The sequence below is a fragment of the Neofelis nebulosa genome, chromosome 1, assembly GCF_028018385.1.
Source record: "Neofelis nebulosa isolate mNeoNeb1 chromosome 1, mNeoNeb1.pri, whole genome shotgun sequence".
Classification (NCBI taxonomy): Eukaryota; Metazoa; Chordata; class Mammalia; order Carnivora; family Felidae; genus Neofelis; species Neofelis nebulosa.
Genome location: NC_080782.1, coordinates 129,825,499 through 129,843,807, shown reverse-complemented (window position 1 = coordinate 129,843,807; position 18,309 = coordinate 129,825,499). Strand labels below are relative to the sequence as shown.

Genomic DNA, 18,309 nt, shown 5'->3' with positions numbered 1-18,309 from the left:
TTCCTGGAGGCATTTTCTTATCAGGGCAGTTGTGCAGCATGGGTCTGGCCGTAGTTCCTCGAAGCAGAGCTCCGAACACAGTTCTTTGACCCCAACATGTCTGCAAGACGCCTGATCTGCTTCTATTAAGCTCCTTTCTTCTTAAGGAGCAGAATTAGCCTGCACTGCCTGGAAAGACATCTAGGATATAGGTATCCTTGACTTCACAATTTCAACTTGCAAATAGACCACACTTCTGAATACCACACATGGGGACCCCATAAGTCGCCACTCTGGTGCTGGATTTGGACTTTCAGAACTCAACAGAAGGAGGTACACTCGAGGGCTGCAGGGTGGCACTGACTGCCAGCCCTCAATCCAGGTTAAAGAGCATGGCCAGGCAGGTTTGTACAATTATCCTTGAATGTTTTATCACATCATGCCCTTGTTGCCTTATAAAAGTGAATAGGAAGAGAAATTAAAATGTTGATATTTACAACAAGAAGACAAGGTTTTAGAGGCTTAATAAAATTGAAACAAATCACTGGGGCACCACAAGGAGAAAGTCTTTAGCCTTGATTTGTTACTCATCGGACTTATGCTTCTGGACTTTGCGCTCACCTGCAAAGTGTAAGAACAAATGGTGAAAATATGAACAAGATGGCAGAATAATTGAGAGCTGTGAGATACCAATCACCTTAGAAAATGTATGTCAATTATTCACTTTTGCATATTTAACTTGTGAGCATCATTTCAGAAATGTATTCTGAAAAAATATGTAAAAGCAAGAGACGGTTCATACATTCTAAGGTAGAATAAGTAGGATACAGGAAGGTAGCTGTAGGTTTGACCCCAGCTTTCAAGCATACATATATGTGTGTATGTGATACAGATATTAAAAACTTTGGACGTGGGGGGTGCCTGGGTAGCTCACTCAGTTAAGCGTCTGACTCTTGGTTTTGGCTCAGGTCATGATTTCATGGTTCGTGACCTTGAGCCCCAGGTCGGGCTCTGCGCTGACAGTACAGAGCCTGCTTGGGATATTCTCTCTCTCTCTCTCTCTCTCTCTCTCTCTCAAAAATACATAAATAAATTTTTAAAAAATTGGACATATACTCTGCCAGTGCTGAAAAGCCAGCTCTGTGGGTTGAGATGGTAAAGGAATCTCATTGACTATTCCACATATCCTTGAATTGTTTGAAATTCAAACAATTCTTGTTTCAATGAGTTTTACTTACTATTATAACCACCAAACTTTAAAGGTATTTCTACGATCAAGAAAAAGTATGATGGTTCTTCAGAGCTTTTCTGGACCTGGGGCCATTGTGTCTTAATCAGGAGACCTCTGTTCTGTCCTGGATGTTCCTTCAGGCCTTGTGTCCACCAGGCCACCCTTGTGGGGCTTCTGTCTTGACTCCCCAAACTGGGGGCTTGGCACACACTATCACAGTGGCCCTCTGGAGTTCTTTACAATGGACAGAGGGCTCAACCCACAATCCGGGGCAGAGCGGCTTGCCCGGTGGAAGGCGTCCCTCCCAGAGAGCTGTCAATAGACCCAAGAACTACGCCCTGTCTTGAGAGAAACTGCTCCATGATGTAGTACAGCATGAACAAGACTAATTGATTGTCCTGCTTAATAAAGTGAGATCCTGCCCCAGAGGCAGCACAGGCCACAGAGCTCACAAGGATCAGAGAGAAAACAGAGTGAAGCTGGTCTTACCTCATGCTTAGCAGGAGGGAGGCGAGAGCCTGGCAGGCAATTCAGGAAGACACAAAACAGCATCAGAGAAGACCCAAGGACACAACAAAGCTTTTCTAACTCTAGCACTTTACGGGGAGACAACTCATCCTTTCTCACATTTCCAAAGCTCATTTTATTGTGCCAGTAAATAAAAAAAAAAAAGAAATTCCTTAAATGCAACTTATCAAACTGAAAGGACAGTGGGAGAAAGGGCAAGGGTGTCGTACTTTGTCAACTGTGTCACTCCCAGGGCCACAGGGATGTTCTTTGCTAGGAGATGGAGCGTGCATTCGGCTCGGTGCCAGGCTGTTCCGGGGAGACACCTCATCTATGCTTTCAGCTGGAGTGGCTCTTTGGTCACTCAAGTTCTGGCTCGCTGAGAAAGATCATTCTAGTTCTCATCTTCTCCTTTGCTCCAAGATGCAAGTAAAAAGTTACGGTTTTCTCTTTCTTTATAATCCTGTAGCAGGGACAGGGATTGACCCCATGAAACCCACAGTGGAATGAAAATTCCTGCTGAAGCCCCCTCCCTGCCTACTAGTATCGCCTTGGTGGGCTTCAGCCCCTGCTCTCCACAAGCCTCTCCCTCTGCCACTGTTCAGCATCTGCATCCTCCAGAGCCTTTGCAAAGCTGGCTCGGTGGCTGGGCTTTTCCTATCCCCAGCATTCAGAGGGAAGACAACAGTAGTGCCACTGTTAGAACCACTGAGGTAGACTCCCTGCCTACATGGAAGTGGCAATAGGAGGGGAAGGAGGAAAGGAGAGATCAATCCCACATTTCTTATTTACTGCTCACTTGTATTAGAGCAGGTGACAGCCCCTTCTTCCCCCTGCTTCTCTGATCCCAGACTTGTTACTGGTGACCTGCTTTGTTTGTTATTTTCCACTTGCTTCTCACCCAGGCCCAGGCCCTGTCTTCTTCCCAGCTCTGTGCCCCAGGAGGCTGACCTCTATGAGCCATGGGCAGCACCTACCAGTTCCCTTGTCCTCTGGCTCTGGTTGGGTTCTGCCCATGCAAAGCACCAGTAGAGAGAGGCTGGGTCTTTCTCTACTCCTCCCCTGCTTTTACATCATCTCTCCCCGACCATAGCTCCTCCTCCATAGCTTAGCTCTCATGGGGCTCTGTCAACATTACATCCTCCCCCTTCCCCTTTGGTCCTAAAGGTGGTGATAGCTTTCCACTGGTGACCTCACCACCCCTGTTTCTCCCCTTCACCTTTCCCATACCAATATCAGTAGTCTTCTCATTAAAACCTCTTCTTTTGATCCATCTGGGTGAAACCTGTTTCCTTTCAAGATCCTAACTGATATATCGGCTTTCCTTTTGCATTAGGGAGTCTGTTTTTTCCTCCTCCATGGGAGATGCAGAGGGTCTCTGAACAAAGAGAAGGCCCGAGAGATACCACTGGTGCTGGCATGATGGGCGAAACACACACCTGAGGTGTGGGTAAATGCTAATGCAGCAGGCTGAGCACTCACTTGGAAAGGACACCTTTTGCCTTTAGGCAAATATGTCGAATCACGAGTGAGGGTCAATGAGGCAAACTGCCTCGCTTCTCTGATCACAGAAGTCCTGGCTGTTATGATTTATTCATTCATTCAACATTTTTTGGAGCACCTACCAGGTACCAGGCACTTCACTAGGTACAGTGAGCTGACTTGCAGCCCATGAAAAGATAACTCCACATCCAAATCCCCAAAACTTGTCAATATGACCTTAAAAGGCAAAAGAGGTGACTAACAATTTTGAGAGGAGGAGTTTATCCTGAATGATCCGGGTGGGCTTTAAATACAATAATAAGTGTCTGTAAAAGAGTGAGGGACAGGGGAGATTTGACAGAAAGAAGAGGGGAAAGTAATGTGACTGTGGGGGCAGAGCCTGGATACAGGTACAAGCCAACGAGTGCCTGGAGCCACCAGAAGCTGGATGAGGCAAGGAAGGATCCTCACTAGAGCCCTGGAAGGGAGCCTGGCCCTGCTGACATCTTGATTTTGGACTTAAGATCTTCATAGCTGTGTGAAGACAAATTCCTGCTGTTTTAAGCCACCCAGTTTACAGTACTTTGTCATGGCAGCTCTAGGAAACTCATACACTAGGTTCTGAGGATGCAGCAGTAATCAACACATACATAGTCCCTATACTTTGACTATATAGTCTAGGGGAACAAACAGGTAATGAAAAACTAAACAAAGAGAAACCATTACAAACTGTAATGTATTCAGTCATGTACTGAGAGGAAAATGTACAGTACCTTATTTAGATTGGTGGTCAGGGCAAGCATCTTTGAGAGGTGACCTTTGAGCTTAGACTTGAAGGATGAGAGGTAGCCAGACAAAGTAAGCTCTCAGGGAAGAGTGTCCAGGCAGAGGAGACAAACGAACGGCCCAGAAGTGGGGAACAAACTCGCATGTTCTAGAAAAACAAAGAAGTCAAGTGTCACTGGAATGTGGTCAGAGGGGTAAGGAGGGCCAGGACACAGACTTAGGGGCCATAGTAAGGTCTTGGCATTTTATTCTGTGGTGAAAAGGCATCTGGTGGTTGAGGCTGGAAAGCTGTGAGACAATTTAAGGTTCTATGTCAATCCCTTCTGTTATTGGTGAGAAATAGCTTGGAGGGGGATCTAGAGAGACCAGGGTAGCCAGTTAATAGACCACTGCGGTCTTCTAGATAAGCAATGAAGATGGGCTACGGTGACCCCTCAGAGATGGAGAGAAAAAGATGGACTGAAGACACATTTGGGAGATAGAATTGTGGAGAATCGATGGATGTGGTGTATGAGAGAAAGACATTAGTGAATGATGATGCCAAGATATTGAGTAACCAGGCGGATGCAGTACCATTTACTGAGATGAGAAGATGGACATGGTGAGGAAGACAATAGCACAGAGAGGAATCTGGAAATGTCCTCCTACATCCTTTACCATGTCAATAAAGTCTTTCCAGATATGGAAACCTAACCCAATTTCAGTTGTTTTAGGGACCCAAGGAAAAGTACTCCAGCTCCTACGAATGGGGTACTGGAACCACTGGCCACCTAGATCTAACCCCCAACACCACACACATCATTACACAACAATGCGCATAGAAAACCTGCACAAGCAGGGAAGGGGGTCTTCTAAAGGAGACGCTTGTCCTGTATCTCATGTGGCATCAAGAGTCTCCTGTAATTGGAGGCTTCCAGTGAGTGGGATCTAATTTGTTAACATCTATACCCCACCCAGTTGGCTCTACCATGTGCTCACCATGGGCTTAACTCTGGTGGAGGCACCATGAGACGGTATGGGGGAGACAGTGTTTGAGAAACAGATCCTGAATACCTGAACAATCCACTACTTACCGAACAGTCTATGTTTTATGACCATGCCACCTCAGTAAGTTGAGTTCTGCAGGTTGACTACCACTCCCAACATCCCTCACCCCATAAGTACTCTGAGAAAGTGACCCCAGAAAAGGGTAGAATGTCCACTGGTCTAAACACTCCTCAACTACTTATTTACCTTCCAGGGAGCAGAGATAAAGAAATCTGTGATAACCGAGCACACACAGGACCTATAAGACAACTGAAGGCTTATGTTGAAATCCTAGATGGTGGTCTTTCTGGAGGAGCCTTCTGAAAAATCACCTTACATCCATAGGTCATTTCTTTATTCCTTTCTAGGTTATAGCACAAAGCTAAGAACCAAGAAGAGGCAAACATACATGCATAGCCTTGTGCCAAAGGCCAAACTTTTATGCACATTTCTCTTCAGAAATCCTGAAATCCATTTACTCTAGCCTCATTCTGCCCTCTTTAGTGTTTATTTAATCTCTTATTTTAAGGCCATACACAATTCTAACATTCTTGATAATCTGATTTTCCAATTCATAAGAAACAGGTGGCAGTAGCCATGAAGGAATGAGGGGTAATTCTAGAACCGGGTACATGCCAATGAGTGGCAGCTAAAAGCAAGAGAGTAAAGGAGGTGGTAAGTAGAAATTAAAAAAGAAGAAATAAGAATTGAAAAACTTGGGGGCCAAGGAGTGCCAGGGCAAACATTCCCATGTAATTCAGTAGCCCTAGGGAGTTGCTGTGTAGTTTAATAATTGGTGGTCCCCACTTCTGGGCAAAACATTGTCAGGACCCAACTTTTCCAAGGTGATCAATTCCTTTCTGGGCTAACACCCTCCCCCCATCCCTCCAAAAGAGGGATCACATATCAACTCAATAAAGTAGGCACTGATCTACCACATAGGGTATATCCAGTACAATTCTTTTTTAAAAAAAAAAAGTAGTTCTTTTTTCCTTTTTTTTAATGTTTATTTTTGAGAGAGAGAGAGAGAGACAGAATATGACTGGGGGAAGGGCAGAGAGAGAGGAAGACAGAGAATGCAAAGTAGGCTCCAGGCTCTGAGCGGTCAGCACAGAGCCTGACGCAGGGCTTGAACCCACGAACCATGAGATCACGACCTGAGCCAAAGTCAGATGCTTAATCGACTGAGTCACCCAGGTGTCCCCCTCCCAGTACAAGTCTAAGGAAGAAGCTAAGCACGGTTGCCTCCTGAGTCACAGGATTCTCATTAGCGTCATGTCCTCTGGCCTCAAAGGGTTTGCTAGGCACTAACATTGTAGGCCACAGAAAGGAACTCAGCACTCACTTTTAAAAATTAAAAACAAAAATCCCCACTCCTGCTATTTAACACTGATATTCAGACTGTATTCCAATCAATATATTAGATAAACTCAAATGTGACAAAGACACGACCAATTAGAAGACGTACCCACAGGGGCGCCTGGGTGGCTCAGTCGGTTAAGCGGCTGACTTCGGCTCAGGTCATGATCTTGCGGTCCGTGAGTTCGAGCCCCGCGTCGGGCTCTGTGCTTGACAGCTCAGAGCCTGGAGCCTGTTTCGGATTCTGTGTCTCCCTCTCTCTGACCCTCCCCTGTTCATGCTCTGTCTCTCCCTGTCTAAAAAATAAATAAAAATGTTTAAAAATTTTTTAAAAAAAAAAGAAGAAGAAGACGTGCCCACAGCTATCATGGCAAGAACGGGCACCTTGCCCACATCTCATCTTTTAGGTGTTTCATTTTGATTATAAAATTGTCCACAGTCCACGCCTGGAGTGGGCTCATATATCCAGAAATTACCCTGTACATACATGCTCACTCCCTGTGTCAAGTAATGCTGCCTTAGGCTTTACCCAAAACAAGACACCCCCACACACATGCACGGTCATACCCCCAAGCACATGAGGGCTGAGTCAAGGCGTGGGTTGTTAGTGCAAAAGGGCCTTTAGCGGTGATGGAGCTCAGCCTCCTCCTTCTGTGGGTGGGAAACTAAGGTGAAGGGAGTGACAGGAATTCTAAAATCCCCTCCAGTTCAAACATCTCATCATCCTGACTCACAGACTTCTATAGATCACACAGTGTTTCGTCCCTGTGACCCTGTCTGTTCAGTAGACAGGCTTTCTGAGGGGAAGCTCACACAGCAAGGCAACTCGGCCAAGTCGGAAGTCTCCACAGAAACCCAAACTCTTTGGGTTATAAGCCCACACCCCTGTTTGAACACCGGCCTGGGAAACTCTCTTTCTCAGGAAAGGATCCCTCCCTGCTCCAACTCAGGCCCCTGCCTAGAATCTTCTCTCTCCTGCTGAGGATTAACTGTTCTGCATCTTGGGCAGGAAATGAGTTCTTCGCTGTTTATTGTGGTCAAATCCTAAAATGAAGTCGATACAGCAGTAAAGGCTGAATACGTTGATGTCTCTTTACTAATTCATGAGACACTTTACAGTCCCCCACTGTCTGCGCTAAGATGGATGGAAACTGAAATAGAAGCACAAGTAAAATTATGTCTTTGATAACTTCTGCTTAACTGGCCTGTCAAGGGACCAAGAAGATTAAACATTTGTGATTTATTCCCATGTTAATCTCAACAGGCGCCAGCACGCACACGCGCATGCACACGCACACCCACGCACACGCATGCAACTGATGAGAGACCTCCCCAGACCTCATTTCAGTTGCGACCCCCACACTCAGCAGTGCTGTGAAATCGGAGAAAGGTCAGTGCTGATAGGCCATAACCGAAGGCTCATTATTTCTTGTTTACTCCTTCATGCCTTCATTCACGTGCTCATTCAACCTCTCCTCTTCTGCTTCTGCACTTGCAAAAAAGAGTCTTGCCTGGGCAGGAAAAAGGTTGGGGTGGGGGGCGGGGGAGCTCAACTGACTCGTTTCTAGGCAAACAGTCAATTCCTAACAGCCCCCACTGCCCTGCCTCTCCCAGGCCAAGTGGCCTTACCCAGCCTGTTCCTAACTCTAGGCTCTCTTTCCCTTTGAGTAAACGGTGTGCTTGATAATCATAGCAGCCACCAGTGACTGAGACTTACAACATAGTGAATCCTTTAGGGCACTTACCTTATTTAATCCTCACGACAGCCCTCTGGAGTACAGTTCTTTTGCTTTTTTTACATACTAGAATTGGGAGGCTCAAAGAAGTTACCTACCAGAAGACACCAGGCTACAAAATAGAGATTCAAAGTCAAGGTGGCCAAACTTCAGCGCTCATATCCTGAACCACCACCACCACCCCCCAACCCCTGGGGACAGTCCTCATGCACTGGCGCCCTGGCCAGTGATTCTACCTGTCTCTGCACTGCTCTGGGTCACCAATGGTCACAGCCTATATCCCCAGAGGTTTTCCAAGGTTGGTGCTTCTGAGTGAAGTCTTCTTGCTCTATTTCCTCCTGGACCTCTGCTGATGGGGCTGGTCCTATGAAAGGGATTTCCCCTAACCTGCCCTGCAGGCCTCCCAGAGCTGAGTGCAGAGCCATGGGGATTCCAGGCAAAGGACAGAAAAGAAGAGAAAAATGGCAAACACCCTGAGGCAGAGTACCTAGGACTAGTGCAAAGGAAGGCACAGAGAAGGCAGGGCTCAGGCCCTTCCCAGGGGGTACACAGTCCTCAGGGCTGCCCTGGCCCCATCTAGATCTTCAGAACGAACCGTCTGGTGTTCTCTCCAGAGGAAGAAGTCCAGAAGGCTTCTCTCTGGACACATGGTGATCCCACTCCCTTCCACTGCTTCAACCTCTTCCATGCCATAACAGACCCACAAATTTACATCTCCACATGTCACCTCAGTCTTAAGCTGCAGACCGTATTTCTGCCCTCACCAGGTGACCCACAGACTTCAAAGCCAACACATTTCCAACTAGATTCAGCATCTCTTCCCCGCACCCGTTTCCTCCTATGTTTGTTATGGATCTACATGTAGTCTGGAAGCAGGCTTCAGACCCCAGAATCTCCCTTCTTTCCTCCCTCACCTATCAGGCCCACCCCTTCCTCCCAATAACTGCTACCTGTGTTCAGGAATCAGCATTTCCTATATATCTTCACCTCTAATCTGACTTAGACTAAGGCTGAGCCTCCAACAGGACTCCTGTCTCCACACATACAGCCGAAGTCAAGCCCACAATGCCCACCCCTACTCACAGCACATGATGCTTTCAAAAGCAATTTTCAAACCATGCCATCTTGTTGTCCAGCGAGAGGTACACAGTGGGGACCCTTCAAGGTCCTTTTAAGAATGGTGTTGATTAAGAGTCACTTACTGCACAAATGTGCCGTGAGTGTCTGCTGTGAGCAGTGTACTAGGAGCTAGGCATAAAGTGGTCAGCTACACAGTGAGTCCCTATGCTTGTGGACTGGGGGCCCTATTGAGGGAGACAGTCACCAAAGAGTGAACAAAGTGAATGGAATATAGTATCAGACAGCAATGTGTTGCTATGAGGATCAAAAGCATTAATCAGCGTGTTTCATGTAGAACATAGCCTGGCATGTAGTAAACACTCAATAAATGGTATCTTGTAACCCCTGAACACCCCCATTGAAATAGCTCTGATCACTTCTCATTTGACAGATGAGAAAATAGAGCACAAGAGCCCAAGTTTACCGAGTAAGCAGAAGGGCCAGGCTTTTAAGCCCCGGCAATCTAATCCCAGGATCCACTCTTCTAACCACTGTGCGATGTCGCTTCTCTAGGAGACCTGTTGGAGTTGGTACTGTGTTGGTCTGGGTTCTCCCAGAAGCAGAACTGAAACAAAGATTCATGGGCAGACAGTTTAAGAGGTAGTTCCAGGGGCACCAGGATGGCTCAGTCGGTCAAGCATCCAACTTCGGCTCAGGTCATGATCTCATAGTCTATGAGTTCGAGCCCCGCGTCGGGCTCTGTGCTGACAGCTCGGAGCCTGTAACCTGCTTCAGATTCTGTGTCTCCCTCTCTCTGACCCTCCCCGTTCATGCTGTGTCTCTGTCTAAAAAATAAACAAACACTAAAAAAAAATTTTTTTTTAAAAGAGGCAGTTACGGGAAGCCCTGGTTGGGGGGGGGGGGTAGGAAAGTGAAACAGAGAAGGGAAGGGAGCTTCGCATGGGTGCGTCATCAAGTCAGTTAGCCCTGTGGGTACATGGAACCTCATCCTGCTGGGGCCTCTGGGATCCAGTGTAAAACACATGCCTCCAAATCTCCTTCCACCCAAAGGGCTGCCAGAGCTACAGTATTCATGCACCAACTCCCCTGTCATTGTTGGAGGACTGCTTTCATGGGGGAATTCATTCTCTGGCACGTCTGACTCGCCATTTGCACAAGCAGAGGAGAAACCTGTTCTGAGAGAAACTGCCCAGGTAATGAAAGGCAGCTGCTGGCAGGTTGAAGTCAGGCTGTGTGCACAGAAATGTGGAGGCCCAAGGGGATGTGGCAAAGGCACCAATGGCAGCTGCGAGAGCATTCCAGGGAGAGGGGACTCCTGTGTGAAGGCCGCCAGGCAAGAGCAGACTTGGTGTATGCAGGCAGCAAAGCCATGGAGAGGACTCAACCGGACTGTGTGGTGGGAATAGCAGCCAGAGGGGATGCTATTGGCTAGACCACATAGGGCCGCATAGGTCGTGAAAAGGAGCTGGCATTTTAATCCAAATATGATGGGGATGCCATGGGAGTTTTCATGCAAGAGAGTAAGTTTATGTCTTTAAAAGATCATTCTGGTCACTGGGTGGAAAACAGACGGAGGGCACAAGAACAAAAGAAGGGAGACCAATTAGGAGGCCATGACAGTAGTACAGATGACAGACAAGTTGGCTTGGACTAGGGTGGCATATTTGTGTGTGTGTGTGTGTGTGTGTGTGTGTGTGTGTGTGTGTGCCATACTGTTGTTGTTGTTTTTTTTTAATTCTAGTATGGTTAACATACAGTATTGTATTAGTTTCAGGTGTGCAATATAGTGATTCAAAACTTACATACCACGCCCAGCGCTCATCTCAGCACGTGCCCTCCTTCATCTCTATCCCCTGTTTCAACCATCCCCCACCCACCTCCCCTCTGGTAACCATCAGTTTGTTCTCTAGTTTGTCTCTCTTTTTTCCCTTTGCTCACTTGTTTTGTTTCTTAAATTCCACATATGAGTAAAATCATATGGTATTTGTCTCTCTCTGACTTATTTCACTTAGCAATATAGTCTCACAGGGTGGCGTTTTAATTGTGGTTGGATTTGGGCTATAGAGTGAATTTACACTTGATAAGAATTAACGATGCCATGATCGTGGGGTCTGAGTGAAAGAGAAGAGTCATTTATTGAGATGGAAGGGTTAGGGGAGTCACAAGTGCAGGGCAGCAGGTGGAGAATCCAGAAGTCACTTTTGGACATTTAAAATTTGAAGCATCTGGGGCGCCTGGGTGGCTCAGTCAGTTAAGCGTCCAACTTCCCTTAGGTCATGATCTCGCGGTCCGTGAGTTCAAGGCCCGTGTCGGGCTCTGTGCTGACAACTCAGAGCCTGGAGCCTGCTTCAGATTCTGTGCCTCCCTCTTTTTCTGCCCCTCCCAGGCTGGCTGGCGCTCTCTCTCTCTCTCTCTTTCCCTCCCTCCCTCCCTCTGTCTCAAAAATAAAAACGTTAAAAAAATAATAAAAATTTTTGAGGTGTCTGTCACTGGACTGCTGGCCACACGAGTCTAGAACTCAATGGGGAGTTTGGTTGTTACAATGTTGTGACCACCCACCTTCCTTTGCCTCTCCACTGCTCCAGGCCTCTGGGAGAGCCCCTCCCGGACACCTGGGGCAGGGTCCAGCATATATGTGGCGTGAAGGGCTGGCCCGGCCTGGAAGAGGACAGTGGATGCAGAAACACTGTGGGCAGCCAGAACGTAGCAAGATAGGAAACTCTGAGCCCAGGTGCTCAGGAGAAAAGTTAGCCCCAAGGAGATACTGGGGTGTACCTAGGTTACCACCTTCAATGAATAGACAGGAGTTTTAAATATTTTCTTCTGGTCCTGAGTGCACAAAGTTGAATGAGTCACACAGTTCATTTCAATCATACAGTTCATACGCTTCACTGTGCAGACTCGTTTCTGGTTTTATTTTTTGATCCTCTCCCCTCGCCTCGTATTTCCATATCTCTTCTGCCCTGTGCTAGGTACGATCTCTAACATATTCATTAATGCCACTAGACATGGGGTATCCAACAAAACTATATAATGTTGTTTTATATATGTTTGTTGTGATAATTCAAAATGTTACTTCCTTCTCCTTTCCTCAACACTGTGCTAAGCTCTATTTGCATGACCACATATAAACCTGGTTTATTTTTACCAATTATTGTGTAGTGGGTTTTTTTAAGAAATAAATGTATAGACTACATTTTCTTATCCATTCTCCTAAAGCAACACTCTTGGGCTGCCTCAAACTCCTCCTTCACAAACTATGCTGTAAGAAATACATTAAAAAAATAATAAGTTTTTAGTAGATAGCCTTTAAGATTGGAAATTTTCCTTTTATTCAGATTTTCTCAGATAATGTTATTTTTTTCATGAAGTTGAACTTTCTCAAATGCTTCCCATGCGTCTACTAAAGTGACACGATTTTTCTCCTTTATTCCATTAATACATTAAATCACATTAATAGATTTTCTAAAGCTTTAACTTTCTAGAATTCCTTGGATAAATTCAATTTAAACCATTACCTCTAATTAGCTCACATATTTAGGATTTTCACACCTATGTTTATAGTGCAATTGGCCCATAATTTCTTTTTCCTGAATTGCTTTCATCCAGTTTTGGAATCAAGGTCACAGTAATCGGATAAAATTATGTGAACAGTTTTCTCTCCATTCCTATTTTTTTATAGCAACTTTGTAAGAATGGGATTATCTCTTCCTTGAAAGACTGAACATAGCTGTAAAACTATTGGGAGCTGGGGCTTTTTCTGGAAAGGGTGATGAAGATTCCACTTCGGTTTCTTCAAGGGTTACACTTCTAAGATCTCAGGCCACTTTTAGCATTTTTACATTTTTCTGCAATATTATGTAGCTCATCAGAGCATCCAATTTATTAGCACATAGCTGTACACACATTCTTTCACTTATATTTTGTTTATTCACATTTTCTTCCTCCTCTCCCTCTCCTACCAGTCTTGCCGGAGGCTTATCTATTTCATTAGTCTTCCTAAAGAACACTTTGAGTTTTGCTCATTTCCCATTTGTTTTTGTTCTCTAGATTTATTTATTTCTGCCTGCATTCTTATTTAGGTCCTTCCTTCTTGTTTATTTGGTTTTACCTTGTTTCTCTCTTGAATGTGCTAAGTTGAAAGCCCTACTCTGTTTTTGTATTCTTTCCTAATTTCTGCAGTATTTAAAGCTATAAATTTACTTCCGAGTAAATTTGAATATGAGCCATAAAATATGATGTGTGGTGTTTTCATTGCCATTCACCTCTAAGTATTTAATAGTTTCTCTTTGATTACTTTTATAGCCCAACGATATTTGGCAGTATTTTTCCTATGTCTAGAGATATAGGACTTTTTCAATTTAGTTGCATCATTGTCAGGAACATTGTGTTGTGTACATGATGTTGATTCCTTTACATTTACTAAAGTAGACTAGGATGTAATCTGTGTCTGTTCCATGTATATATGAAAGTACTTTTTTTCTTGGGGATAGACTGGGAAAGATAAACTACATTACTATGATCATCTATCTTTGCCTATTTCTATATGCTTCAACTACTGTCATTGGAGAGGATGTATTTAAAATCTTCAACTATGCTTTTGATTTATTCTCATCCTAGATTTATCAGTTGTTGCTTTATGTTTTTTGACTTTATATTGTATAGGACATATATGTTCATGTTCACTATATTTTTTGATATATTATTTGTTTTATCAATATATAACACCTTTATTTTTCCCCTTGTAATATCTAATGTCTTAAATTATTACTTTGATATTATAATCTTTATCTGGACTTATTTTGGGTAAATTTTTTCTATCCTTTCTGTATATTTTTGGTTTTATCGATCTTATAGCAATATATTGCTTGATTTTATCTTTTTAATTCAATTAGAGAGTCTATACTTTGGTTAATAAGTTTTAACTATTTATATTTATTATAATTTTAACTATATTATATTTATTACAAATATTATAATATTTATTTCTGCCTTTTTTATGCTTCCAATTTTACATACCTGCTTTTTTTCTCCCTTACTTTGTGTATATTCTGCTGGGTGGATGTAATTTTCTTCAGCTGGTGTGAAAATTATACATTTTGTTTTTATTGTCCTAGTAGTTGTTCCTAAGTTATTAAGAACAATAGCTTTAGGGCACCTGGGTGGCGCAGTCGGTTAAGCGTCCGACTTCAGCCAGGTCACGATCTCGCGGTCCGTGAGTTCGAGCCCCGCGTCAGGCTCTGGGCTGATGGCTTGGAGCCTGGAGCCTGTTTCCGATTCTGTGTCTCCCTCTCTCTCTGCCCCTCCCCCGGTCATGCTCTGTCTCTCTCTGTCCCAAAAATAAATAAAAAACGTTGAAAAAAAAATTTTTTTTTTAAATTAAAAAAAAAAAGAACAATAGCTTTATCCCTTATCAATTTCTTAAGCTATCAGTATGTATGTTTATACTCCAGAAAAAGAATTTCAGAGAAATAGACAAAATCAAACCAAAGACACGGAGAGATGGAAGGGTAAAAGGAAGGGAATAAATGAAGGAGCAAGAGGTTAGCAAGGAACAGGGAAAAAAAAAAAGAGAGAGAGAGAAAAACAGATAAAATCCATAAAAAGAATGAGGGTCTGAGGGAATAAAGCCAGGAGTCCTACATACCCAATATGTTCAAACTGAGAGAGCAAGAGAAGCTCCAGGTTTCATTTGCTCCTTGTAAATGAAATGTCTCCAGAACATTTATTTCTTCCCTTGCTTGGGAAAACATTACAGATTATTTCATGATTATTAACTAAGAAGTTACACTGTTCTAGGCCCTCTTTTTTGTTTTAAGTTTACTTATTTATTTTGAGAGAGACAGAATGTAGGAGGGGCAGAGAGGGAAAGGGAGAGAATCCCAAGCAGGCTCCACACTGTCAGCGCAGAGACTGATATGGGGCTCAAACTCACAAACTGTGAGATCATGACCTGAGCTGGAACCAAGAGTCAGATGTTTAACACACTGAGACACCGAGGTGCCCCTAGGCCCTCTTTTATGCTTGAATACAAAGCTGTGAACAAGCAGATGGTCTCCTTGCCCTCCTAGAACTCACAGTCAACATAGATGGTTTAAAAAGTAATGACAAGAGAGCAGGGGAAGACAGAACACCTCAGGAATATCCAGCAAGGCAAATCCTTCCATATGAAGTGATGTCTAAGCTGAGGTTGGAAGGATTGAACTCCTTTGCCAGTGGGTGCCAAGAGCAGAGGTTGGCCTTCACTGCTGCCATGCTGCTGGCCACTGGTCTTCTGCATCCTGTGCGTCAAGGTGCGGTCAAGGCCACAGGGCTTGCATTGGCATAGAGCCACTTGCAACAGCCCATTTTCTCAGTACACAAACCCAAAATTCACAAGGTCCCCACCCTGTCCCATCTCCCCAGGCTGTGTCAGTGGGTAAGGGCAAACTGATGTCAATGTGACCACTTGGGTCCCGAGGCCCTCCTACTTCTCCGCTTCACCTGCCTCCATACCTGCTTGCGATCTTAATTTTCTTTATCCCCAATTGCACTCACTAATTTAGACTGATCAAAGGAGGAGTCTGAGGGGGTAAATCTTTGATGGAAAATAAGGAGCTATTATTGTTTCTGAGGAGCTACAGCAAATCCATTGAGGCCCACCTCAAATGCAATCCACACTGGCGTCACTGAACAAACAGGAGCAGAAAAGAATAGGAATGGTAGAGGGTATGGGATGCTGCTTTGGAGACGAGCACCTGTATGCAAACCCTGATTTCATCCTTTACTGTCACTGTGACCTGGGGAACACCCCTGAAGTTAGCACTATTATTCAAGCCCAACTTGGACATACCAACAAAAGAGGTAGCATCACTGTTTTCTCTGGTGAGAAAACATGCAAAGTGGCTTCCAGTGGATTCCGAACACCTAACCCATACTGCTTACTAATCATTTTCTTAAAATCGGTTTGAACAAAATACAAAAAGCTCTAGTTCATAAAGACAACTTTGTGATTAAGTATGTGGATCACAACACATTCTTTAAGGACTCCTGTGTTATCCTGAAGTTGCCATCACTTGCCTCATTTTAAAATCCAAGATATCTAGTCGCATTCTTATTAACTTGTCCTTGTGTATTCATTCATTTGTTCAACAAATATTTATTGGATGCCTAGCAGACAGGCATTTCACAAAGTAGGCATTCAGTAAATGTTTGTTGAATTTAAAAAATAATTGTATCTTCAGAATCTATGTTGTTTGCTTGATCATATACATATGTTTGATCATATCTATAAAATGCCTTGATTTTTACTTTGATTCACCTATGAAACACATTAGCTGATCTATAGCCAAGAAATATGTACTTTTTGAGGATTGCTTTAGAAAATTTGCATTCCATTAAACTTGCCAGATTTCTCAAAAGGTGGGGAAAAACAAATTCTTCGTAGAGTGCAATGCTGTAAACAGATAATCCCACTAAACAATTATTCACATTCCTAAAACATGAGCATTTCTCTTTTCTATCTAATCCTCAATTTTTACACACCTTACTTTTTCATCTACACTGGGAACACTCAGCAGTGATATTATTATTTGCCAAATCGTTTTGTGTATTCTTACTCCAAGGCTAATCACTTCTGAGTTTAACAAAGTCAGGTTAGAAACTGAATTTGTACAACTTTTCTCTAGATCAGACAATTTTAGAATACAGACCCCCTTTGAAGGCATGTACCATGGAGTTAGAAATATGACAGCCCATTGTCCCTGCTAAAATGCTTCCCTGAAAAAAACCTATAGGTTGACAAGTTTAATTACTCTTGATTTTTATGCCTGCCTTTTTAAAATACTGAAATGTTCGGGCCATGAACACCATTACCGTTTTAAAGGACAGAGACAGTAGAGAGAGGCAGAAGTTTGGGTTATGTCATTCACTGTCCCAGAGCCCAGGGGAGCCCTGCAAGGCCCAGCCAGGAGAGCCTCATGGGATCACCCAGCTCATGCTACCAATGCTCAAGGTACCGGCTGTGGGGGCACGAGGCACTCTCCCACTCTCAACTCAATGGCTTATTTATTTAACTGTATACACTGAGGCGGCCTTGTCACATTGTGCAAAACAAGAATATGAAACCAGACAATTCTTTATGATCATGAGTACATGTAAGCAAAAGATACCCATGAGCATTATGCCGAGTAGGGAAAAAAAGGCAATCTCAAAGGCTTACATACCCTATGATTTCACTGACATAGCACTCTCAAAGTGACAGAATTATGGTGATAGAGACCAGATCAGAGGTTGCCAGGGGTTAGGGTTGGGGGGAGGATGTGACTTCTAGGGGGTAATGTGAGAGCTTCTTTGGTGTGCAGAACAGTGTTGTGCCTGGTTGTGGTAAGTTATTCAATCTACACATGTGATAAAACATCACAGAACTACACACACACACACACACACACACACACACACACATACAGGATTGCCGGTAAAATCCCGGGAAGGTCTGTAACTGAGTTATAAATGCCAATACCATTTTTCTGGTTTTGACATTGCATAATGGTAGCATAATTATCACTGGAGGAAGCTGCATGAACGATGCATATGAGATCTATGCATTAGTTTTACAAATTCTTGTGAGACTTAAACTATTAAAAAAATATTTTTAAAGATATTGATATCCTTGGCGCACCTGCGTGGCCCAGCTGGTTAAGCGTCTGACTTGGTTTCTGCTCAGGTCATGATCTCACAGTTCGTGGGTTCAGCCTCCATGACAGTGTAGCTTGCTTGGGATTCTCTCTCTTTCTTTTGTTCTCTCTCCCCACCTCTCTCAAAATAAGTAAGTAAATGAAAAAAAAAAAGATATCAATATCCTTCATCAATACCCTTCCATTGGGCCAAGGGAACAGCTTTCCTCACTTGAGAACAGAAATGTTAACACAGGCCTTAGCTGTATTACTGGCAGGAGGAAAGTGGGCTTAGCTGTCACACAGGTGGTGTTAATAGCATGGCCTGCCTTTCTGTCGTGCTTGAACAATGGAGGAGTTAGTTCAGAAAGGGGAGTTTTCCAGGAGCTTCACTCTGCAATAGAGAAGTTTAAGCAGTAAAACTGTTCAAGCCTCAAGTACTCTAGCACCTGCTGTGGGCGAGAGTCAG

General features: G+C 44.0%; 1 protein-coding gene across 2 annotated transcripts in view; it reads right to left on the bottom strand.

Annotated features, from left to right (window-relative positions):
- Nucleotides 1-18,309, bottom strand: part of FSTL4 (follistatin like 4) — a 584,589-nt gene that overhangs the window by 432,116 nt on the left and 134,164 nt on the right. Inside the window, exon 1 of one of the 2 annotated variants that reach the window (XM_058736366.1) lies at nt 3,973-4,129. The exons of the other annotated variant lie outside the window; for it this stretch is intronic. The gene's annotated coding sequence lies outside the window, so the exon portion shown is untranslated. Of the gene's footprint in view, nt 1-3,972; nt 4,130-18,309 lie in introns of those variants that run through there. 2 annotated transcript variants of the gene reach the window in all.